General features: G+C 42.8%; 1 protein-coding gene across 4 annotated transcripts in view; it reads left to right on the forward strand.

Annotated features, from left to right (window-relative positions):
• The window catches only part of LOC135419486 (calcium-activated potassium channel subunit beta-2), a 145,344-nt gene that overhangs the window by 34,799 nt on the left and 85,755 nt on the right, over positions 1 to 24,790 (forward strand). Inside the window, exon 1 of one of the 4 annotated variants that reach the window (XM_064665886.1) lies at positions 11,689 to 12,276. The exons of the other annotated variants lie outside the window; for them this stretch is intronic. The gene's annotated coding sequence lies outside the window, so the exon portion shown is untranslated. Of the gene's footprint in view, positions 1 to 11,688; positions 12,277 to 24,790 lie in introns of those variants that run through there. 4 annotated transcript variants of the gene reach the window in all.

The following is a 24,790-nucleotide window of genomic DNA, read 5'->3' on the forward strand; positions in this document are numbered from 1 at the left end:
AACCAAGCTTCTCCACCAGTCCTAAAGGAACTACAGGGTCACCACTACACCCCAAATTTTCCCAAATATGTACTCTCCCTAGCTCTCCAGACATTTCCTGCACAATTCCACTAATCCTTGTTTTCTCCAGTTTGACTAATCTTGCCACTATGTCAAATACCCTGTAGAAGTCCAGAGAGATTAAATCTACTGCACTGCTTTTGTCAAGAAAATCAATTATCTTATCAAATAAAATCATCAAATGCATCTGACACAACATTCCTTTGGTAAAGCTTTATTGCATCCTTTCCTTCAAAAAGAAGTCCTTTTCCTTCCTAAAGCTTTGTATAACATTGAGGTCAGACAAACCAGCTTTTAGTCACGCAGATCCTATTTTTCCTTCAAAAATATACTAAGCAACTACTACACAAAGGGATGACAGTAACAGTGTCCCATCTGGAGCCAGATTCCCTACAAATTGGCTCCAGCAAAGCCACAGCAGAATAGCACCTAACCTCTATTACCTGCTTTCCTACTTTTTTTCTTTTTGTTTGGACTTTTTCACATTCTTTACTTCAAAAGTGGCTGGAAATCAGGCTTTTACAGCATCAAAGTACAGACTCAGGGGTTTAGGAGTCAAACAGACCAAGTTCCAGAAAAATAATGTAATACCTGGATTTTCCCAAGACCAGTGGAAACAAAATGCTCTATCTCTTCCCAAGGCAATTAGGGAATCTGTTCCCTAAAAAAGGCCAGAGAATTTCAAAGAGCATAGAAGTAGGTGATTACAAATAAAAATAAAATTGTGAATATTACATGTGTTTTGTTTGGGTTTGATCCAAAGGCTTCTGGATGGTGCAGCTAACGGGCAATTAGATGTTCACCGCCTTCTGGCTGGGGATCAAATTTTTAAGCATTTCTATATCCTTTGGTTAGTCATGCAAAAGGTCCTGGTTTGGGGAATCTGATAGACCCCTGGGTGTTAAATTTATGTTATCAAGTTATCCATAGTAACATCTTTTGTCTCCCTGTTTTCCCTCATCCCTTCATCTTTCATCCTACACACCAAGGACCAACTTGGTCTTGCCTCAGCCAGGGCAGCTTTTTGACTTTTCTCCCTCAAACCTTTCGTGCACCTCCTCATTTTTGTAATGTTACTATCCCTCAGGATGCCCAGATGTGATTGTATCCTGCTAGACAACAAACAGTGCCAGCTTTCCACAGCTATAGTCCATGAGTAAGTCCTAAAGAGATCATTAGCCCCCAAGAAGTGTAGTTTATGTAAGGGAGGAAGATGGGGGCAGAGGAGGGTAGAAGGCCATGAGCTGGAAGGGTTTCATCCCAGAAATGCCATGGCTTCCAGACGTCACATCAGGCCTTTATGCTTCTTTTTCACTTTCTCATGCCTCAGAAAGTTTGCATCATCCATTGTTATGATACTCTTGAGCCTGCTCCTCTACCACTCATTTGCTCGGCACAGCCCTTCCCCAGGGCTCTGCATTCCCAGCTCCCCAGTTTTAGTATCCATGGTGAGATATGGGAGCACTGGGACTGTTTCAGAGGCTACTGAGACAGACCTCCAAGTCATATTGTACAAGTCTGCAATATGGCATTTTACTAACTGTTTATACTACACCCCAACAATAAAGATGGTGATTTAATGAAAATTAAGAAAAATTAGGGAATTTCACTTGTTCTAGGACCGTCTCAAACAGCCTTGCATGGGCAATTGATCTCCTATTGCTATTACAAAAAATAAAATGGTCAGTGACTGGAATTAGAAGAGAAAGTAATGAAATTCAAACATGATTATTATCAAAGACAGGCTCTAATAGGTTACCAGAGTCTAGGTGAAAGTTCACACAAATTTGAACTTAGTGCCGAAGAAAACGCCACTTAATTTCCTCTGTTTCACAAAACAGTTTTATGAACCAAATAAGGAAATTTTAGCAAATCTGATTATGCAAGGAAAGAGCTCTTGTTATAATTAATCCAATTCAGAAATCAGCTGTCAGCAAATGGGGAAATTTCCTTCTCATTTATATTCCCATCAAACCACTGAAATCAGAAGAGCTTCAAGACAGTTTAAGATTTCCTTTGTAAAACTATATTGCTTGACAGTAACTGAGCTCATACTTATATTTAGATGGTTCTCCCATCATACTCAAATATTATTGAGTGTTATTATTTAATGGACAAAAGAACTCTGGAGAAAAATCCTATATCAGGATTGCTGTTTTTGAAGTAAAATGAGTTTGTACATCTGGAGAAAGGAATTATAGCAGACAGTACTAGTTATACAGTAGAGAATATATCATATATCATACCAAATACATAAATGCATAATCTTGGTCCTCTATTTTGTTAAAAATGGCTATATTAAAAATTAATGGCATGAAATTTCTTCACAGCATCTCAGATATTTCAAGGAATATACAGGTCGCTGAAACATTGAGAGGCTACTAAAATAAAACACATTAATAACTCTGGGCAGACAATGTCTTTTTGTTCAGTGGTTGTATTGCTCTTGACACAATAGAGCAGTCCCTGGAAAAGAACCCTGAAAGGACTGAGCTGGCCAAAGTAATTAATGCACATGATTGTTTTCTCTGCAAAAGAGAGAAAAGAAAAAGCACATCTTCAGCTTTTGGACTCAGACCTGTATTCCTCATTCAGGTGTGTGGGAGAGACATCATTTGCAATCAGTGTAGTAACACTGGGTTCCTAGCTGGCTCCAGATCAATGGTCCTTCATGTTCTCCTGCATTTGGCCATGCCAAATTCTGCTTGTTCCCACTGGCACAGGTAGGAGTAACTCAATCGACTCCCGGGGAGTTGCTCTGTATTTGCACAGGTGGAGCTGAGAGCTGAATCATGTCACTGTTTCTTTACCCCTTTGATAGGTGTAATTTGGATTCCTCTCTCTTGAACTCCTACCTTAACAAATGCACCAAAGTGTCTCATCTCTGACCTCATACACAAACACAGCCCCTGCCTTGGCTTCCTCTTAGTTTTCTTAGAGACAAGAGGAGCAGCAGTGGTACTGCTGGCTGCTCATCCTGCATGGGCATATACCCACACCACTGCCCACCAGGCCCCCTCTGCCTCCCACCAACTCCTGTTTGGAACTGCCTTTCACCAGATATTTTAAACCCTGTAGGCTGTGTGCAAGGTCCGTCACTGACACAGGGCATTGATGCTCTCACACCCCACAGTCTGGGGACGTTACAGTGCCCTCTTTGGTGGGAAAGGCTATGCCAGGCTCAAGAAGGAAGCCTGGGAAAGAAAATCCCCATTACAGGGTGCTACACAGTCCAGGGCCATCCCTGATATCCCCAACATCCTTCCAGTGCTCCTTTGCAGGACCTACACAATATGGTGCCCCACACACCCCTGCAAGGACAGAGAAAACCAGGATTCCATACCAGGTAGCACCTTCCATGCTTGACAGGTGCCCTCCACACTCCTCACAGCTTAAGAGACCTCCCTGCTCACATGAGCTTCCTGACCCTCCCATATCACATCAAACCTGATCAGAGCAGAGGTTCTGTATCGGACCAAGAGGGACAGAGATACTTTGCTTGTTTGGTGGATTTGCTGCTGTCAGCATTAGGGAGACAGCTGAGGGCCTGTTATTCTATTGCAGTTATTCACCTGCACTCTGCAAATGGTACAATCTGTCTGAAGAGCCAGGCAGGCGCTCCAAGGAGTGGCCTTTCCTTTCCTGAGGGATTACATTGAAGCTTGCTTCTGGAGGCTGAGCCCTGCTCAAGCCCAACAGCTTGATGGGGGTTAATGATCCAGCTGGGAGCACCAGCCAGGATGGCAAGCAAGAGCCAGTGAGCAGCAAGGCAAGAAGGGGGAGAGTTGGTTTAGTCATCCGTGCAAAAAAATAATAGCAACTCTGGGGATAGAAAAAAAAAAGTAAATAGACGTGGTGTGTGAGATAAAGGGGACCCTGGTGATGTTGTTCCTGCACCACCAGATCCGTCATGCTTCCCCCAAAGGGTATTGCATTTCCGGGGACTGGGGTTTTTTACTACTTTACTGCACCAAGAGGTCTTTGAAATCTAAGCATGGAAACCAAAGCAAAGAAAATACATCCTTCCTGCAGTGCCTGTGGGTGGGAGGAGAGAGGATTAGAGGAGTGAGGCAAGGGTTAGAGCTGCGGTGTGTGCGCCTGTGTGTGTGTCTCTGAGGCACACCGGGGTGCTTTTATCTTTGAGCACAGGCAGCTGAGGCCAAAATGCACCCCCAGAGCCTGGTGCTGCAACATCCTGTGGGTCACACTGGAGCTGGGACATTAGTTGCCCAAGTACAGACTTTCTGGGACTGTTTTTCCAGGTTTGTTTTATTCGCAATATGAAAACATAGCTGGTTTCTGTGCTCTGAAGCTCCAGCTGGGAGCCCCTGCAACAGGCATTTGTTATTGTTGGACAAATTCTCATGCAGTGAGGATACGGCCCCTCACCCCAGTAGGGATGAACTCTGCAGCTTGTAGTGTGTCTTCTGTACCTCTCTTAAAGTCCACAATTTCAAGTCAAGGTTATCTCTAAGAGTCTGAAAATAGAGCAAGTACAGACACAAAAACTTAAAGAATCTTCTCAAAACTTCTCAGGAGAGAAAAGGTCATGTTACAGGTGTATTTATGGACAACTTGTTCCATTTTTTTTTTCAGTTTTAAAAACTCCAAAAAGTGGAGAAATAAGGAAACATTACTTCAATAGCTCTAATGAGCATAAAGTAATTTCAAACAGATGTAAACAAATACTGTTAGGTAATTACAACCAGAGATAACTGACTGGCTAAATTCCTCTGGAGTCCTCTTAACTTCAGCTTCTGATGATACATTAATATTTTTGCATATGCAGAATTGAAAAACGCATCAGAGAGGATAGAAAAAGGAGATTTGTTTTATCAATTAAAAAATGTGTGTTTATGCTGAAGGAGTATACCTGTAGCCTGTCTTAAAAGCAAGGCTTTATCATTCTGCCTATTTTCTCTTGGAAAGCATCTGCTTGGTTTCCAAATACCATTTTTTCACCAAGTCATTTATTCATAAGCACGTTCTGTGTCCTCAGCTGCTGTGCTGATGGGGAAGAGGTGGCAGCTTATACAGGGGCTGTAAGCCTTTTTTTGTGGGGAAGAAGTAACTTTGTACAAAACCTATATATATTTGAAGATGTATGTTTAGGACCAAATGTTGCCCTCAGTGGCATAAATTCCAAACAACTCTACTTCAGTAAATACAGTCAAATCCCTCTGGTCAGTCCAGATTTACACAGGAAAGCTGAGATTTTGAGCCTTGGTGAATTTTTGGTGTTCACGACCATAAATCCTGCATTGGTAGCTCCAGGGGCAGCCACACAGTCTGAACCCCTCTGAGCACCTGCTGCAGAATATAGATCAATAAAATTAAAAAGTGGTATCTTGTGCAAGGTTTCTCCTGTCCCTGCCAGCACACATTTTCTGCAAACAGGTTGGGCTTTGAACTCAGCCCAGACGATGTCCCTCCTGCTCCCTGGCTGCTGTGAGGCTGCCACCAAAATCCTCCTTCACCCTTCAAGCAGGGCTGCATCACCCACAGCATCCCACATGAGAGTCCATGGTGATCTCAGACAGAAGAGTCAGGGGACATCAAGGCATTGTGCCTTCATCAGCAGATCTGCGTGACCATACAACACCCTGTACAGTGTGGAGGCTACTTAGGCAGTTTTAGGCCCTTGCTATTCTGAATTTAAAGTTTATCAGCAAGACAGCAACAACACCAGCTTAAGAGGGCTGAATTTCAGTCGTCTTGCTTCAGTTCTCAGGCAAAACTCACAAAGGACTTTATAAGGGCAGGGGATTATTCTTAGTTTACAAATGGGGAAACTGAGGAACAGTGTTAGAGAACAGCCTCTCCACAGTACTGCTCCTGGGCTGGCTCTTTACCTGTCTGCTTCTGCTATTACTTCACTGGAAACTCCCTCACTGGGGCATGGCAAAGTCCCCTTCCCTCCCCCTTTGCACACTCTCTCCACAACTTGATCTTTCACTTCTGGAGTGTAGAGCTCAGTATACAGCACCAAATCATCAAAGAAACCCAAACAGGCATCTCACTGATGCAAAGGACCTTTCAAAAAGGGAGAGAATAAAAATAGAAGCATGAGTTTCATCAGAGAAGTGACTATTCCACCAAAGCAAAGCAGCAGCTGAGTAAAGAATAAAAGGAAGAATAGATAAAAGGAGATACTTGAATCCTGAAGAAAGGAGAGCTCTGCATAGCAAGTGATTTGTAAAGGGTGAAAAAATAGGCAAAAGACTTATCTAGCAATATCTTGCTAAAGTTGCTGGATAAGTAATATTAACATAGGAATAGGAAAGCATGGACAGAAAAAGCAATCAAGAGTTGGAGAAACAGCTAGGCACTGTGTGTAAAATCAGAGAGCATCTAAGTGGCCAATTTGGTGTTTCTGTGAACAGTGAATAGCACAAAATATCATCCATCACAATGCAAGGAAATCACAGTGGCACAGATTGGAGCAGTGCTTCAGGAAATTATTGAACAAGCGAGAAACAACCTCTGATCATGGCATTCCAGGAGAGGAGTAAATCTGGAGAATTGCACACAGGGTTTAGACCAATGTGGCCGACAAATGTTTGAGCAGTAATCCACTGCTTAACAAATGGAAAAGCAGCAGGCAGCAATTGCTGCTCAGCAGAACTGCTCAGAGCAGGAAACCATCTCTGCCCAAGAGTTGCACACAAAATCAGGCTCTGAAAGCACTGGTACTGAGACCCAGACTGAGGAGAGTAAAATTGCTGAAGTGTGAAATCCTCTTGGAATTACTCAACACTCACACTGAAGACTGGCCCCAGCAGCTGGGTGTGCATCCTCAGATACATATTTTACTAGCCTTCAAGCAGTAAATATTCCCTGGGCCCAGCAAGCAGCATTGTGTAAGCAGCCTGTTTTGTTGAATTCTGGTTTGTTGCTGTTCAAACCTACAGTCAATCTTCAGTGATTTACTGAAGAGGATTGAGCACATTTAATTTCATCATCTCTCCCAAAAGAATTCAATAGTTTACACTATCCATTGTCGTGCAAGATGATCTTTGAGCTTGGATTTCCCCTGCAGGCAATTACAATAGGATGCCTGACCTGTATCTCAGCAGAAAACATACCAAAGGCAGTAGTGTGGCCCCTGTTTGCAACAGGATAAGCAGTCTAATGTGGAAAAAAGGTTTATTCTGATGTCTTTGCTGATAACTGTCTTAGATACACCCCATCTCTTCTGCTCCTCAATACCCCATGACTAGACACTGTTATGGAATGTGGAAGCTTTGATGTTTCTGAAAATTAGCTGTGCTTTAGGATATATTTGCTCTGGGTAACATCCTAACTGGCAAGTATTAATTAACTGGCACATCTAGAAATGCAGGAAAACAGTAGGCTGTTGAAGATGGAAAAGAAAGTGAAGGAAGGGTTAACCAGCCTTTATTTTTGCCGGCAAGTATACGTACTCTGTTCCCCATCCACCCCCATAGAGTATGAAATGCAGCAGATGTTTGGAGAACAGCTATCCTGATCTATCAGCCTCTATATAAATGGAGGTTGAATTAGTGAAGAAGAAGGCAGAATAATGTTTACCAGAGAAGAGCAAGAAGATTTCCGACACCTGGGCAACTTAATGGTGGCAGATGGCAAAAGCTGAAGGCAAAGAGAGGGAGCGATGTGCACCAGCAGCTGGTGAACAAATGGAGAGGAGAAAGGCCTCTGCTGAAACTGCACAGGAAGATTTTAATACCAGCAGTTCTGTAAGAATGTTAGTGTGAATATGCAAAGATGAGCCTGTGTTTTAACTCAGACAACTATCATCAAAAGTACCCGATGGATTGTCAGCCAAGGAGATTTTCACAGCAAGAAGCCATCTATTTGCATCAAATACTGTCAGTCTGCAAAGCAGCAACTTCTGGGTCATTTAACAACACTCCAGATGTAGTTATTTTCTCCTAGGCAAGTGGCTCAAAAAGAGCTGTGCAAGAAAAAGGCAGAGTTGGCATATAAGGGGGACAATCAAGCAGCATGTGGAAGCGATTAGCTAGTCAGTGTGATATAACTCAGTGAAATGAACACTGGGGTGTCCTGTGATTCTCAGCACAAAGGAGACTGCAAGACTGTGGCCAAACACAGGGTTGCATTCACACAGGTGCTGCCTGTTCTACCACAAGAAAAAGAAAGGAAACCAGACAGAGCTGTAAATATAGGGACTGACATTAATGGTTTTTCTTGATAATTCTCTCACTTAAAAGACAGAGGTGAGATTAATGCATGTAACCAAGACAATTGCTAGGAATTTATCTTCCCCCCCCACTGGCTTCTTTTTAGGGAATAGCTGGCCTGTGTAAAACTCGGTTCTGAGTCCAGGCTTCACAACACCTGAGGGTATCTAGATGTGTATGACAGAATTTGGGCCCTTTTGAAGGATCCTTTTTCTCGTTAGACTGATTTTCACTTACACTGTGATTATATATACTGAACACAACGTGTTACCTGCCCTGCACATCACATTTGTAGCTCTGCCAGGCTAACACTGTAGATTGTCACTGAACACTGACACTCTACAGAGACCCAGCGTGGAAGAGCCATCAACAGATCATTCCTGCAATTCTTTAATGCGCGATTCACACCAAGTATCTATGGATTAGTGAGACTACCTGCTGCTGTTTCAAAAAGACTCAGCAAGTGGGTAGAAGGAATGCTGTCTGATAGGTATGCAGCTTCAAAATATATTCATACTGTTCCTAGAGAATTTGTGACCACGGTAGAAGAAAAGGTTATTGTATGTGCAACCTGCAGCTTTAATTATATCGTGCACTTCCCCTTGCAATTAGAAATGTGTATTTGTAACTGATAGTTACACTTTCTAGTTACATGTCTATCAAATTCATGTTATAATTAGGATGACTCATAATGAAATTATGCACTATTGCTCTGTTCATTATTTTGTTTGGCTTACAGTCAGCATGCAAACTACAAATCTCCTGAATTCCTCCTGTCCTTCATCCTCCTTGGCCTTCTCCTAAGCAAATACTGGTCAGAAACAAATAGAAGCATTTTAAATTGTTATAACTCTTCTGCAAGCAATGGGTTTTCTCAAAGAGGGTCCACTACTGCACAGTTGAGCAGCAATCTCCTCTCCTACAGAAGTCAATAGGATTTTCCTGATGGAGGGCACATGTGAGCCCTCTGTTTCCCTGGGCAATCCTACTTCCCTAACATCCATACAGTCCAGAAAGACAGAAAATTGCCATACCCGATCAGATCACAGCTCCATCACTTTGTGTAACTTCTTGCCAGCAAGCAGTAGATTGGTGTGCTGGAAAAATGCAACAGCAGTAGAGCCACAGTACATGAGTCCCATTACTGATGGCAGCTGCTGTTACTGCTCACTGATTAGAAAGACCCTGAGGAAAGGGGGAGTACCATGGAATATCTCCCTAAGACTGAGCCATGTTGAACTAACTAGCCCCTGCAAGATCTTTCTGGTCACTCCCTGTTAGCCTACACCTCACACCCTGAACAGTTTACCCCTCCTTCAATTATCATTCAGTATAAGAACATCTCCACCAATGTTCAACTACGCAGCTCTCACTGACAGTTATCACCTGTTGGCCACCAATTGTGAGTGACTTAAACTTACTGCAAAGAATTGAAGTCTTTGAGATCACTGTGGCAGAGAGGTCCCTAAGGAAAGGGGGAGCTGGGATAGTCATCCATTTTTTATGAATCTCCTTTTATTCAGCACACATAACTGAGGAACTGTGAGCATGGGTAGCAACGATCACCTGCTTTAACCTGTCATGGAACACGCTTGTGTCCAGTTCAGTGCTGATGATCTCAAAAGATCATCAGCAAAGTCAGGACTTTTAGACCTGGGTATCCCCAACAGGAATCAAATGTCTCTTGAACTGTTGTGTCATCCCACTTACAAATCAAGAGCACAGTGAGAAAGAAGTATATTGCTCAGGACAAGAAGAACTTTTTTTTTTTCCGTTTTCTTTTTCTGCCTTAAGGTGAATGTAGTGCACACAAAAGATGCAAGACAGGTGACAGTGAAAAAATTCCTTAAATTATTCAAAAAGCAGGTATTGTTCTGGCAGCCACGCTAGCAGTCAGCATGTAATTGCCCACCCTGAGATTTCATGCCCACAAAATTCAAAATCCCCTTTGCTCTCACCAGTTCTGGGAGAAGCTTAAGGTGCTCATAATACCCCACTGTAAATTGAGAAACAAAACTGGAGCTCTAAGCCCTCCCTCCCAACACAATGACTGTGTAAGTACAGTGGGTGAAATGGCAAGCATGGGCAGGGGAAGCAGAGAGTGCAAAGGCAGCTCTGGTAGGAGCAGTGTTGGTTCATGGGCAAATGTCACGCTCGTGGTACCCCTAGATGTCCCCACCAGCAGCTATGGCTGACTTGCACCATCAACAAGCTTGCTTTAACTCACAGTTTCAATGAAGAGCAAGGCAGAAGGAGAGACCTGTCGCCCCTGCTGGGCACACACACTGACGTGCTGTTTGGGGGGCAGTGGGGACACCTGGCGTGTCGGTGGCAGGATGGGACATGGAAAAAAAGAGGGGTTTAAGTTGGCTACTTCTCCCCCTGAGAATCAGGTAGAACATACCAGCTGGTTCAGGACATTCTTGCAGCCTCCCCTCATGCAAGGGCAGCTTTCACATAGTCTGTAACAGCCACCAGTGCAAAGGACCAACACAAATCCAAACCAGAGCTTCTCCAAGGAGAAAGGTCACACCCTAACTAGCCCTCAGTGCCCTCAGGTCCCAACTATTCAAAAATCTAATGGAAATCTGCCACTATTGCTATCTTAACCTTTCCATTCCTAGAGTGTTAGGGAGCCATAGCTGGGTTTTCACTGTGATTTGCTTTACTCCTTAATATCTCGAAACATCATTCATTTCAGAGATGTCTTTATGAGTGGTATTTTCATTTTGAGCCAAGGGTTATGAACTGGGTGGTACCAAAAAAATTAGGCAAGTGCTGAACAAGCAGCAAAAGTACTAATTCCCCTCTTGCTGTGTCCCAGCCTGCCTTGGCACCAGGTTGCCCCTCTTCAGCCCATGTGTGCCATTCTGCTGGCAGAGACACATCTGTGCTGGTGGCTCTTACTTTTGTCCACTAGGGACCACACTGAGATCAGCAACACCAAACTGACAGCAGATGCTAACAAGCCCTGATGCATCTTGACCTGGGCTGGTTATTAGCTGACAACCAAGAAGAAAAAGTCTCCAAAATCTCAGCAGAGCACTAATCTCTCTGACCTGGGATCTGGAGATGTGCATAATTTTACTGAAAACAGCAGGGTCCTGTAGCATCATCTCGCCCCTCCTCTTCCCCACTTCATAGACACTTCGAATACTGTACATCGGTCTCGTTTCTTCTGCCCATCATTATCCAAGGTGCTGCTTACTATATAAGAAATCTAGATTGCAAGACCCTGCCCTCTGCAAACAGTATTTTGCCTTCTGGGAAGAGTAGTGTACATCTGTGGCTCTGTACATACAAAGGACAACACGGTCCATACACCCCCCTCGTTCTCTTTGTGTCACATCTGCCTTTATAGAGTTTTAAGAACTTTCAGCTTTCAATCACTACTTCCACCAACTCCTGCGCCAGCCTCAGCTTGCGGCGGGGGCGGATGCTGCCTGTTCGTCTTGCCGTTCGCATCAGTCAGGAGAGCTACGGCACCTTCCGTTCCCGGGAGTGATTTTCTCTTTAGTTTCAAAACAATGTGTGAAACCCTGCTCTGCAGAAACAGTAGCCTCAGTAAGTTTAAGGATGACTGAAGCTATTTACTCTCCCAGGAAGGTTTAAAAACCACGGAGGGATGAATGGGGTTAGACCTATCGCTGCATCGCCAGCAGCCATCCCATTACAGCTCTGAATAAAAGCAGGAATGGCATGTCTAGCCTAGGTTAGTAAACCCTACGGAGTGCATGCCTTAAAAGCACTACGAAACAGCCTTAAGTCAGCTGGAGAAAAATAGTTTCAAGCATGGCTGTCTAGTGTGCCTGTCATTCCTATTGTCCTTCCAAACTATTTCAGACATTTTGAGCAGGGAGTACTAAGCGATGAGTTAGCAGGGGTTGTGACATTAATGGTCAAAAAAGGTTTAAGCACCAGGAGGAAACGATGACAGCGCTTAACAACTGGTGGCAGTTCGGAGGATTCCGCTGGATCTCTGTTTAATAATAATTAGGCTTCGCCTCGGAGGAAGATGTGACAACTATCGGAGGTAGGATTTGCATGGGAAACAAAGGGAGCTGTTGCTGTTCGGTGCCCGTTGTTTGTGCTTTGCTCCGCGGCTTTCCGAGCGCAGCCAGGTGCAGCCGGCAGCGGCGAGGAGGGGTCGGTGGGGTGGGGGGAGAGCCGAGGGTGGAAATACTGTGGATAGTTCTGTGTTTTGTGGCAGAAATGCCTCGAGGACAAACTGGCTCAAATCTCACTCCCTGCTGAGTGTGCATTCCACGTTGCTTTTCCCACGGAGTAAAATACATAGAGGTCATGCAGAAAACACTTTACTCATTTTCTAGCGAGCCAGCGGGGCTCTTCCTGAGACGGGAGAAGGGAGAGGGGGAAGCTGCCCTAAAATAAAAGGGGAAGAGGAAAGCTATGGAGTCTGTAAGATGAGGGAGACATGCTATTAATGTGTAAAATGTGCCTGGAGTGTCACCGATGTCATTTGAAAGGGGGAAAACAACCAAGGTTGGGGATGGGAGGAATTTTCCGGGTGAGGTTATAACCTATTGCAAAAAAAAAAAGGCGTGATGTGTCCATCCATTTTGCATAATCAAAGATTTCTCTGCACTGTTGTCATTGTTTTGCTGGACAAGAATTGTAGTTTCAGACAGAAAAAGGATGGTTTCCTCCTGTGTCACTGCCAGCCCCCTGCCAACCCCTCTGCCGTGGGGAAGGATGTGCAGGACCTTTAGTTGGATGCTGAAAGGGTTGTGAGCAAGGGCTGAATGAACACGCAGTAGTATAAGAGGAAAGCTTCCCCTTGAAAAAGCTTGTTTCTCCCGAGCCAGAAGTCCAAGAGGTGCCAGGCAAAGTTAGAAGCCTCATGTACTTTTTTATGATGCGCCTGTTTAGCATCACTAGACAAGAAAATGTCTGAACATCAAAGATTCAGGTCTGTGTGGCCAAACAGGGCAGTGAGGTCTGCACGGGGTGCTGGGCAGTGCTGGGCTGCGAGTTTGTGTTTTTGTCAGTGCCTCTGACCCTCGCCAGGATGAGCAGCAGGAAATTAATGAATGAAAATATTATTTCCATGCATATGCACAGTTCTTATCATTTGGTGTGTTTGATCTGAGTGTGATGTTCCCTGTGTTGATGAATTGTTTCGACTTGTTCATTAAAATTTCATTTTAAACAACAGAGAGACTTCAGAGTGAGCGGTATTTAGCAGCAATAAAATGTTCTGCTTGCAGAAATGCTCCTCACAGGAGCTATTAAAAATGCACTTAAAGAAGCTGATAGTCATATCTTGCAGTAAGAGGCATGGTGTCACTTGCTGTGCTAAATTTTAAAATTAAGTATATGATGCCATTTTAAGTCTACTTTAATGTGAGTGTCATTAAGCATACTTTACAATACTGCTGTCAAAAGCTCACAACTTCTAGAATTCTGCTAGACTGATTGTTTTCATTAAATCTTCATTAAAAAAAAAGAATTCCTATAGAGCAGGGACTTACCAAGTAATTTGAATTTACTCATCCTAACTAATGTTCCCTTTAAGGAGAACTTCAGTGTACTATACTGCATTGTAAATAGGTCATGATATAATTCATTTAATAACAAAACACTGATGACAACAACAAAAGTGCTAAATGCATTCAGCCTAAGTAAATACAGATTGTGCCAAAGAGAAGCAATATTGGATCGGGAATGGTAAGAATTGCTTTTAAGAAACATAAATATTCTCCTTTTGATCCTAGCAACAACTTTTCACTCAAGTGCATTACTTTGCATTGCAAATTTTGGGGGAAATCATTTTAACCTGTGTTACATACACTACTGAGTACATAACGATAACAGTGAAAACTTTCTTCCAAAGAAATTGTTCTAGAGGTTTGCAGTATGAATCAAAGAGACATTATGCAAATATATTAAACCTGTGTCAGAAATGAGCAAGGCATGTGAAAATCTAGTACATGGTTTTTCTTCGCTTCACATTTGTCCAGAGGCTTGGACAGTTTTACTTTGTTTTACTTCAATGCCTCTCTGAGGGAAGGGTCTGAAAGTATAAAACCATGAGCAGGTGGGAGATTGTGTTCAACCTCTGCCCAGCCACAGACTTCTCAGGGGGACTTGGGCAAATCCCCCAACCTCTTTGTGACAGGGGAAGGGGAATAGCCCTGCCTTGTAAATAAGAGGCGGGATAGTGTGGTAATGATGCAAAAAAAATACAGACTGTGGTGCTCAAGGAATGAGGCTGAACACAGAGCTCCAGATAAGGCAAAATGCAGAAGGAGGTTAATATTTCAGGCATTTTCAACTGTAAAATAAGACATAACACAAATCCCATGATCCAAAACTAAATCTGCTTTCAAAACTATCCCAGACAAATTTGCCACTTTCAAAAACTTCTGCCAGCAGCAAATACCCATTTGTCTGAGAGCCTGTCAGAAATGACTCCAAATCTCTCATCATTCCATCAATGCACAGCAGATAGTGAAGCAAACTACATCAGATTGATTCACTGTGTTGAGGAACGATTTCCCTGTATTCTTCAGAAGCTCAATGAGTACTTTTTACCATGAATCTTACTTGCCCTTTCTGCTTATGAATTGTCTGTGGAGGTCATGCAATTTTCTAATTTATTTATCTTATATTATTTGGGGCTTTCTTCAGCAAATAACTCTTTGCTTACAGATCTTTTGGGAATGGCAAATGTTTGCAAATTCATACTGCATTGCTTGGTTCAGTCCTATGGTGTTCCTTGATTAGCTGATTTGTATAGCTAACTGGCAGAAAGCAAATTGCAAATTTCACAACCAAGTATACGGTTTCATACTGGATTTCCATCACTCTCTGAGCAGTCAGGTTTAAAATTCATGTCTTGCAAGTAGTCATAGGAGCAACACATAAGCACTGAAGTGCTCCCACCAGACAGATGTGAGAGCCAGGTTAAACAGCTTTCAATTTCTTATGAATATTCATGAAAAGTGTTTGAATTCCTGCAGCTCTGCTAAAATGAATAGTCGGCATCATCCATCAAGCACTGCATGGGCCATTCTCTCACAGTATTTGCCATGTCCCCATAGCCTCCACAACTCTCCTGTGTAAGTCCACAGTGCCTGTGGAAACTGTTTTTGCAGCCAATTTAGAAGGGAAAAACACCATAATGGAAACTTCTAAATTTTCCACATTGTGGCCTCTCCTGTTGTGCCCGTCTTGCACATCGTGTGACATGAAGACAGCCAACAGGGAGGGCAGCAAGAGAGAATCAACAGTGATACAGGAGAGAAAACACTGAAAGAGGGGAAAAACAAGGATGGCCACTGGTAAAGGGGGATCAGCAGCATGTAGAGCAGGTACATATGGATGGACACAGCAGGAACACATAACACACAAGTATAATTTTTAACAATGAATCTAGTGCAATGGGTCATTAACTTCAAGGTTTATGGTTTTATCAGACTCAGCCTGTTGCTCCCAGTCTGTCCCTGTGCAGGCACTACATGAGTGTTCACCACAAGTCCAACCAAGCAAGGGGGTGCCATGGTTTAGCTTTTGTCCTGCAGGGGTCTGATGACGTGCCACAAAGTTATGGAAGAGTTGTAAAAATAACAGACAAGAAGAAAACTAGCTATGTAACTAATCTGATGCATGTTTTAAATTAAGTGAAAACCAGTAGGGCGAAGAATTCCTGTCAAACGGTTTTTTCTCATGGGCACAAAAAACATTCAGCTGTCAAAACACCAAGCTCTTTTGACTTAGAAACAAATGAGGGACAGAAGGTTATAAAACATGAATACATTTGCCTTTTGAATTATTTTTGCACTGTACTTATGCCATATAGGAGGAAACCTCAGGTCTCCCACTGAGTGAGCTCTACTGTCCAAATACTTTATATAGAAAGTCTGGTGTGTGCTCAATCAACAGGGTTGCTGTGACTGCACAGACCTAACCAACAGTTATGCCCGTTAGATGGACATTTTTTAGCTTCTCAATGAATTTAAAGTCCAGTGATCCTAGATATCCTTATTTATTCTAAAAATAGAAATGGGCCTCAATTGCAAGTGCTGTGTGTGAGTCACACAGTGAGAGTCACTGTGGGCAACGCACGTGCGTTCACATTCTATCAGGGCACATGTAACACCACATTAATACTGCCTGGGGAGAGTAAGAGAATGAGGAGAATTAGAGGAACTAAAACCAGAGCAAATACAGAGGATCTTTGCTACGACAAAAATTGACTCAATGTAGTCTGGAATGAAATCTCAACTTGAAACTCCCTCTAGATACTGCTAAAACTCATATGAGTTCTTCAGATACCTTTTCTTTCTTAATTATAAAGCTGTCCCGTTACCCATAACTAACCTCCATCTCTGCTGGTGCTAAATGGGATGCCCCAGCCAGTCCCAGGTACCCAGCAATTTTGCCTGAATTCAGTGTTCCTCCCACTCTGCATGTCCTAAATCAACCACTAGCAGAAGGGTTTTCCCCACTTCTCTTTTAGAGGAGCAAAGCTCAGACTGGGACTGAAGTTTCTGCTTTTAAGCCCAAAGTGGTTCATCTATCCAAGGTTGCCATCCTGGTGGGAGCCCTCCACATAGTACTGTCCTTGTGTGCCTGCTTAGGTGTGGTACCAAAGAGGGGACAAAATAACACTGCCTGCTTTGAAGAAGTGTTGCAGAAAACATTCAATATACTTGGCTGTTTTACTCATGGACAAGCTATTTTCCGCCTCAGCAGAGTGGCACTCCTTACTGACAACCATTAGTTATTTGCAGTTTTAAATAGGCCTTATAAACGTCAGGTACCTGAGTGAATAAATAATGTTTCAGAGCAGTAACTTGAAATAAGTCAAAGTAGAAATGGTGAGAAGACCTGGGGTATGGTCCCATTGGGACTCCCCAACCACTTCTAATTAATATCTGCTACTTAAAGCATCACAACCCATGGTTAAATCAAAGTCAGAGGAAATAAAGGAATATTAAATCCTTCTGGAGACGTGTCCCTCTCCATTCACAGGAGAGGGTGTGTTCCTCAGGGCTACTGCCGAATACACTCACTCTCTGACTTGTTAGGAGTATATGGAGATTTTGGGGGGGACAGCCCAGGGAACTGATCAGCCAGGCTGCCCTGGCAGCTTGCAGCTTCCCCAGGGCTGGCATTACCCCTTATTCTCCCACTGCCTTCCCATTCTCATCCAGTCACCTTCTCATGCACCTTCCCAGGCTCTCCTGGACCTCCAAAGAGACAGTTCAGCTCATGAAACCTCCTGAAAACTGTGCTTTGGTTTTGACTCCTGAGGGAGTCCAGCTGGGAGTCAACAAGCTCCAGACCTGATGCAAGAAAAGCAGGAGAAGAGCATAGCCAGGTGCAAGGTGTGGGGAGCAAGGAGCAGTCACAGTCCTGGCACAGCTGAACACCCCTAAATTGCTCTGTCTTAATGACCTGGTGAGACTGCTGCAGAAACAGGCCTCAGACAACCACATGTTGACCACAGCAACGTGTTGCAGAGCCCAGGAGTTATAAAAGAACTGAAGGACAAAAAAGGACAACAATTTGTCTGCATTCATTGGTTTTTGATCGTCAGGGACCATCTGGTTATTGACGAGTTGTTTTTAGGCTTATACACGGAATTCCAGAGCTGCTGTTGTGGCAATAGGGAAAGAATTGATTCGGTTGTGAAAAACAGCTCCTTGTAGAGCAGGTGTATGGAAGAATGTTGTGATTTGGCAAAGTTTACTGATCTGGGAAATAAGAGTTTTAGAAAGCCTGAGTGGAAAACATCAGTTCAACTAGGACACCTTGCAATTCCTCCAACAAAGCATATGTACTTCAAGTCATAGGGAGCAATAACCCAAGCAGGGAACAAAGGAAGTTCATTTGTAATAATAGCCTTTTATTAACTGGAGAATATGCAAATGAAAGGTGCTCTGACTTTTGAAAACCCCTGTTAATTGTGTCCCAGGTAGACCAAAACCTTCTGACAAATTCCCCTTCTTTATTTGCTTCCATATAACAAGTTAATCTTGGTGCCACACTGCTCTTTGAAAGCTCTGCTGCTTTCCTAATTAATAATTGCATGAAACATGTATTCCCCCCCCCTTGCTAAAAGCAGCATGGGACACACTCTCTGGTTATAAAATATTCCAAGAAGTCCACAGCAAAATCTTTTTTTGCTTGAGTTTAATTAAGAGGATAGGGTATTTTGTGTGCAGCTGATTTGGGAGGATTTTGTCACAGGTAAACAAGCTTTGAAAAAAAATTGCTTTTATCTCTCCTTGCTTTCTGTTTTAGTCATATTTCAAGTGGATTAGTATAATCTTTCCTCGACCAAACTCCACAGCCAGTCTATTCCATCATTGTTCTAATTTTATAAAAAGAAAATGACTGAAAGCAATTAATTAAAAATCTCTTCAGAAATGCATATGTAGATGCGCTTATTTACTAAGAACTCACAAAATAACTCTGCATTTAAAAACAATTTATCTGGTGCATTAAGCGTGAACAAGATCTTTGTTAGGTGCACCCGCCTTTTGGTGGTTCCCTACATGAATATGTTTGTCATGTAGATATCTGCAGTAGCTGCTCAGTCGGAGAGAATCCCTTGTTAAACTAGGTTTGAGTTTCAGGTGGGTTTCCTTTTTCTTTTTTTCCTGTGTGATAAAGTTGATTGATTTCAAGTGAAGAGTCTTTCCCTGCTGGGACCTGAACTGTCAAAAGCCATCAGTGAACCTGCAAAATTCTGTCATAACACCAGAAGTCCAAACTCTGCTCCAGAATCATCAGAGTTCAGGGAAAATTCCCAGTAATTGACAACAGAAGTTTTCTTAGAGAGGATATTCTGCCAGACTGAGACATTATTTTGTGCACACACAGACACCCACCTGGGGGACAGTGCTAACACAAAAAGTAAACTCCATTGATGTGAGTGAATTCATCAGCAGCAAGACAACACAAGTGGCTTCACACTAAAATCTTGGACTAGGCTATTCATAAACTCTTCAGTTCCAGCAAAAGGCAAATTCCCATGTTGTAAAGTGTATTTGATTCTTTAGGAATAAAATAAAACCTCTAAATTTCCTTGAATTCAGGGTGAGGGTTAAGGAATTCAGAACTCTTGACCTCAAAGCTGTGCCTGCCCTTAACAAAACTCCAGCACATCTGTGCTGTGAATGCAGATAAATGCTGGCATCCAGCACAAGGTGCAGAGGTTCTCCTGGCAGGGCAGGAAGAAGTTTCCTCTGCAGAGGAGAGGTGTTCCTGTGGTGAGTATTTATCCACAGAGTCAATGCAGCAGCCCTGCTCAGCTGCAAGAACACTTCCCGGGCAATTATAAATATTCCTAGGGAGGTTCCTAGAAGATTTCACATACTCCATTTCTTCTTTGAGCAGGAAATCTTGAACAAAGGAATTTCACTGTCCCTTTTTGCTTCTCAATTCATTTTATACCCTCTTCATCTTCCATTAAAACATGCTGTTTGTCTACTCCTTCTACTCTCTGTTCTCCTGACTCTATTTAAAAGCCTCACATATCACAGCCTGCTGGTCACTAGCCAGGTATCCAGATGGTACTCATGTACCACATTGATAGGTGCCTTAGAAATAGCACTGAGAAAGGGGAGGGGGAAAATATCAGTGGAGACTTCAGATGCTCTTTTTGATAAATGGCAATTGTAGATCTAATTAGCCAGTTCCCTCCTTTGGAGAAGCAACAACAGTGGCACAGAGCAAACACACCAGGAGACGTCTCTCACTGTCAGGTTTTAGCTTTCGCCTCAGAGCAGGGTCCGTCTGTCCATCCCTCTTCTTTGAAAGATATCAGATTTTGCCCAGGTTTGAAGGTTTCTCTCAGAGCCCATCATGGTACTGCCTCAGCACCACCACATTATGTCAACTACTTTTACACAGACAACTGGTTTCTAGAATAAAGAGCAAACACTGCTCACCTTAATTGTGTGAGTATCCCTCTGGCAGTAATCAGGCTAATTGCTTCTGTCAGGCCAGCAGGATTTGGCTCTAAATCAACCACCAAAATGATTATAGCATAAGTGCAGGAGTTCCTTTTCAACTCCAAGGCCCACTTGTTAAACATTATTTACATCTCAGAAATTCTGTTTCTTTTCTCTCTTCCATTTTACGAGGAGAAAGGTAGAAAAGTGCCAGAACCCCCCGTGGCAGTGGGGGTCTGAGCCCATCACGAATGCAATGGCAGGGGAGACAGGTCATTTCAGCCCTTGCTGAAATGCCATGAGAAGTCTGCCCATGGGAACTCCCAGTTGCATCATGTCTGGGGATCCCACCAGCGTCCTCCCAGGAATAGCACAAACTGCAGAGCAATCCCCAAAAAAGGAACCATTGCCTGAATCTGCTGTAGCTGCATGTTTGACTTATACGTTAAAGCATGAGATAACAGATCCTTGAAAATATGTAGCTTGCTCAATAAATCTGATAGATGGTCTCTTTTCCTGCAGAAATTTCTGTGGTTTTTTTTTAAATCCTATTTAGTAATTCGTGTGTATCGCGTGGCAAATATTTTAGCAGAGTACACAAGTTCCAGCAGATTCATTTTAGCAGTTGGTACTGGAGAGGACAGGGAATTAAAATCCCTGGAGCCAGCTGGTACATGGCATTGGACCCCCCCCCCCCCCCAACAGTGGGACCTGGGAAAGGACCTGATAGGAAAGGCTTGAAATCCCACCTCCACCAAGGGATACATGGGACAGAGCCAGATCTCAATGGTGAGACCTTCAATCTGTATTTCAGAGAACTGTGCCTCTTTCAATAGTGTTTTGGTCCATTTTGACTGTTTCCATGACCACCAGCCTGGGGAAGAGCCCCAGGCTGGGCTGTGGCCGGCCAGCCCGTCCCAAAGCAGACTGTGACCCACAGCTGGAGCAACAGCTCAGGTCCACAACCTTGAGCCTCTGGGGCCTCCAATTAAAATCCCAACTTGCTTATGGAGTTTAGGGGCCCTGAGAAGGAGGTGAGTGAGGTGGTAAAGGGACCACATTCGGCACCTACAACCTGCCTTGGCCCTGCTGAGCTGTTCAAGTCTCCCAGTGGAGCCAAAGCTTTTTCTAAGCAGTTCCAGTCCGTTGCCTCCCCTCTTACAAAAATCTCTACACGTTTCTAATCATTTTCTCTGTCAATCTCTGCACTCTTTTTATATCCATTAAAGACCTGATGAGATAGGACGACCAGAAATGAAAAAAGATTCTGAGGATAGAGCATGCCATTGATTTATGTTAATGGCTCTGTAATAATATTTTCAGTGTTTGATTTCTTTTTCATCCTGTACACAGCTAAAATGATGATTACTTTTCCATGCCTCTTTCATTTATTGAACAGCCACTTACATTGGACTCCACGAATTTGTTCTCAGGTCTGCCTCCAAAGCAGTTAAAATATAATTAATTTAAAATCCACCGACACATAAGAAGTTGAGGTGATTCTTTCCAATCCATCTTACTAGAATTCATCAATGAATTTCACCAGCTGTCATGCTTCTTGTACATTTGTCTTTGTAAACCTCTTCTGACTTCACTAGCTTTGACACATTTAATAACCGTTAATACTAAAAAACCCTCCCTCTCTGTAATTTCTATTGAACTACACCATAAGCCTTACAAGCCCCCAGATGTGCATGAATAAATATCATAGTCACCTGTGACAGCATCTTTAATGATTTTAACATTTTTACAGTGATAACTTTCATCTTTTATGCATATGTCAGAGATCTAAAAAAGCAAAGTGTGCCAAGAGATGTTGGAGTTTATAAAGGAAATCAGAGAATAAATGTTGCTTAATTTTACTTTCATAATAGATTCTGTCTTGAAATATTAGGTGTTAAATCACCTTACCCTAAAAGGATCAGAATATGAAAAGCATTCCTCAGTGGTGGAGGGGAAAAAACTGATTATTTTTTTGATGGAGTTTGATAACCCAGCAGAAGGGATTATACAGGACAGTGCCAACAATAGCCAGAGACTGAGCATAAAGAAGGTTTTAGTCCCGTTTGTCAGCTAAAGATGAACAAAACGCAGCCCAATTCTCATCTCAAAGTTGGTACAAAATCAAACACAAACAAGTATTTCATCAGAGGTCTGACAAAGTCACTTCACTTTCTTCTATTTATTACAAGGTGGCTGTGCCCTGCCTTATTCTGGCTGGTGGGAGACAGAAATACAATATCACAAATTTGAGATCTGCTGGAAGCTGGAAACACCAACAATAACAACACTTTATCTTCAAAGAGTTGCCAGAATTAAGGGCTAGATTTTTCAAAGCGGCTCGGCATCAAGAGTGCCTTCAGACTTCCTTGGGAAACACAGAACTGAGAAGAGGGGCACTGGTCTTTCATTTCTAGCCTACAAAACAACTAAGAGTTGTTTCCTACAGGTCACCAAGCAGGCGAGATGTGGGCAAGTGATTTTATGTTAAGGGATTTCACAGTTGTAAATAGTTGCATAAACCGGTTTTTAAGTGTCACCTAATATCAAAAGTCTTTATTTTTTGTGATGAAACACATCATTAGCTGCTGCAGGCACAGGAGCACTTCCCCAGCATGAGGTCTGAACCTGTGTGTTCAGTTCATGAGACCATACAGCAGCACTGCTGTACCTTCATGCGCGACACGAAACATAGCGGAGTTACTGAACGTATAAGCACAGTTTTAGTTAATTGCCGTATTTATTATTGATGTGTGTGACATGGTAGCTGATTAAAGCCTCATGCTGTGCCAGGTGGAAAGCAAACATGTAGCCATAAAGATCAATTAAATGCATTTAGAGGTTGCACATGCACGCAAGAGGCAGCCCAAGAGTGTGCTGGGCCGTGAGCTCATGGGGTGCCTCGCACAGGGAGGGCTGCACAGACCCCAGCAACTCAACACACACACACACACACACACACACGTTCTCTCTGGCTGCTTCACTTTCCTGTAGGCATATTTCTGAACTCTTTGGTGTGAGCAGCTGAGAGGAATGAAAGATTGGGACAGGAACAGCTGCAAATGAACTGCTGTATCACAGGTACTGAATGATGATTTTGCAGCTCTCTGTAGCTGGATGGGCAATGACTAATGCCCTGAGGTGGAGAGAAGGAGAGCAAAGTGATCTGGCCAGAGAAATGAAAGGTGGAAGGGTAATTAGAGACCACACCATTTTCTAGCTCTTTCTCTCTGGCAGTTTTTTTTCTGGGTTGTGTATTTACAGCATCACAGTAACTGGACCATTAGTTTTTCTTTCAAAGAGCTTGTTGCCTGCCAGTAAATTGCAGTATGCATAATAGCATAAATACAGCAGAATGACATTTTCATTCATGAGGTTTCATAGTGACTACAGAAACAAACCTTCCCTCCCTGAAGCAGTATCTGCCTTTCAGATTCTCTAGGTTGCTTTTCCCAGGATAGTACTTTTTTCCTATTCCCTCTCATGTATTATTTCATATGTTATATTTCTGGCTTTCCACTTGAACATGACTAGGAAACATTGCTTATCCAAACAGAGTTCCTTTTCCTCTCTAACTCATCTTTTTCATCTATAACTTATTTTATTGCCAGACATGAAAAAACAGCTAAAAATTTCATGACAGCATCTCCCCAGCTCCTGAGATTTCAGACGTGTCTTACATTGTGGTATCTCTTTCACTAAATCTCTATGAATAAGACAGAACATGTGTTGAAAAGAAGTGTTGTATCGTAAATTAACCCTCATTTCTTCATGCAGATTCTAGAGATATTGTCAAATTACTTCACCTTCTGCTAACTCCTGGCTGTCTTTACTATCAATCCTCACAACTGAAAAATCAAACTAACAGGATATTATATGTGAAAAGTTGGTTTTTAACATAAGAAAATAAAACATAAAAGTAAATGCTGAAGACAATAAACTTCAGAAATTGAAAAGCTACAGCTGTCATCCTTATCACCAAGAATGGCAGCAGCATCACAGTTAAAAATGAAAATCCTCAAATTCAATGTTTCAGGATGCCAGGCACTGACTGTACCAGCCCATAGCAAGTACTGATCCCTACTCATTTGAAAGCAGATGAGCAAAGGCTCAGAAAAATTGCCTGTATTGTACAAAAACACATCAGAAGCCTCCAAGTTAGCAGCCAGTCTCCCAAATCCCAGCACAATGACTAAACCCCAATTAATGTTTCCTACTCCTACATTCATGGAATCATGCCCATTTTTACTTTATTGCCCTGGGTCAATGCACCTGGTGTGAGGGCTGCCACCCAAGTAAGACAAATGCTCTGCCTAGACACAATCTCAAAGCCAGCCAATAACAGCCTTCTGAGGAAGCTACTAGAAATTCCTTAACTGGTAAATGCAGGATAATCTATGCCAGCGTTGGTCTTATCCTGACAGAGATTAACTTTAAACCTTGAAGCATGAATTTTTATGGAGTTCCAAAATTTAATTTATTAGTGCTAAATATTATTACTCAAAGCACTCTCACTGCCCACAGACATGTCCACTCCATCTCAGGAATTGCACTCCCACGCCGAACTGTTCGCTTACCTATTTAATTAGTGCAATTATTTGTGATGGACATTAGAGGATC

This window comes from Pseudopipra pipra, chromosome 10, assembly GCF_036250125.1.
Source record: "Pseudopipra pipra isolate bDixPip1 chromosome 10, bDixPip1.hap1, whole genome shotgun sequence".
NCBI classification, from domain to species: Eukaryota; Metazoa; Chordata; class Aves; order Passeriformes; family Pipridae; genus Pseudopipra; species Pseudopipra pipra.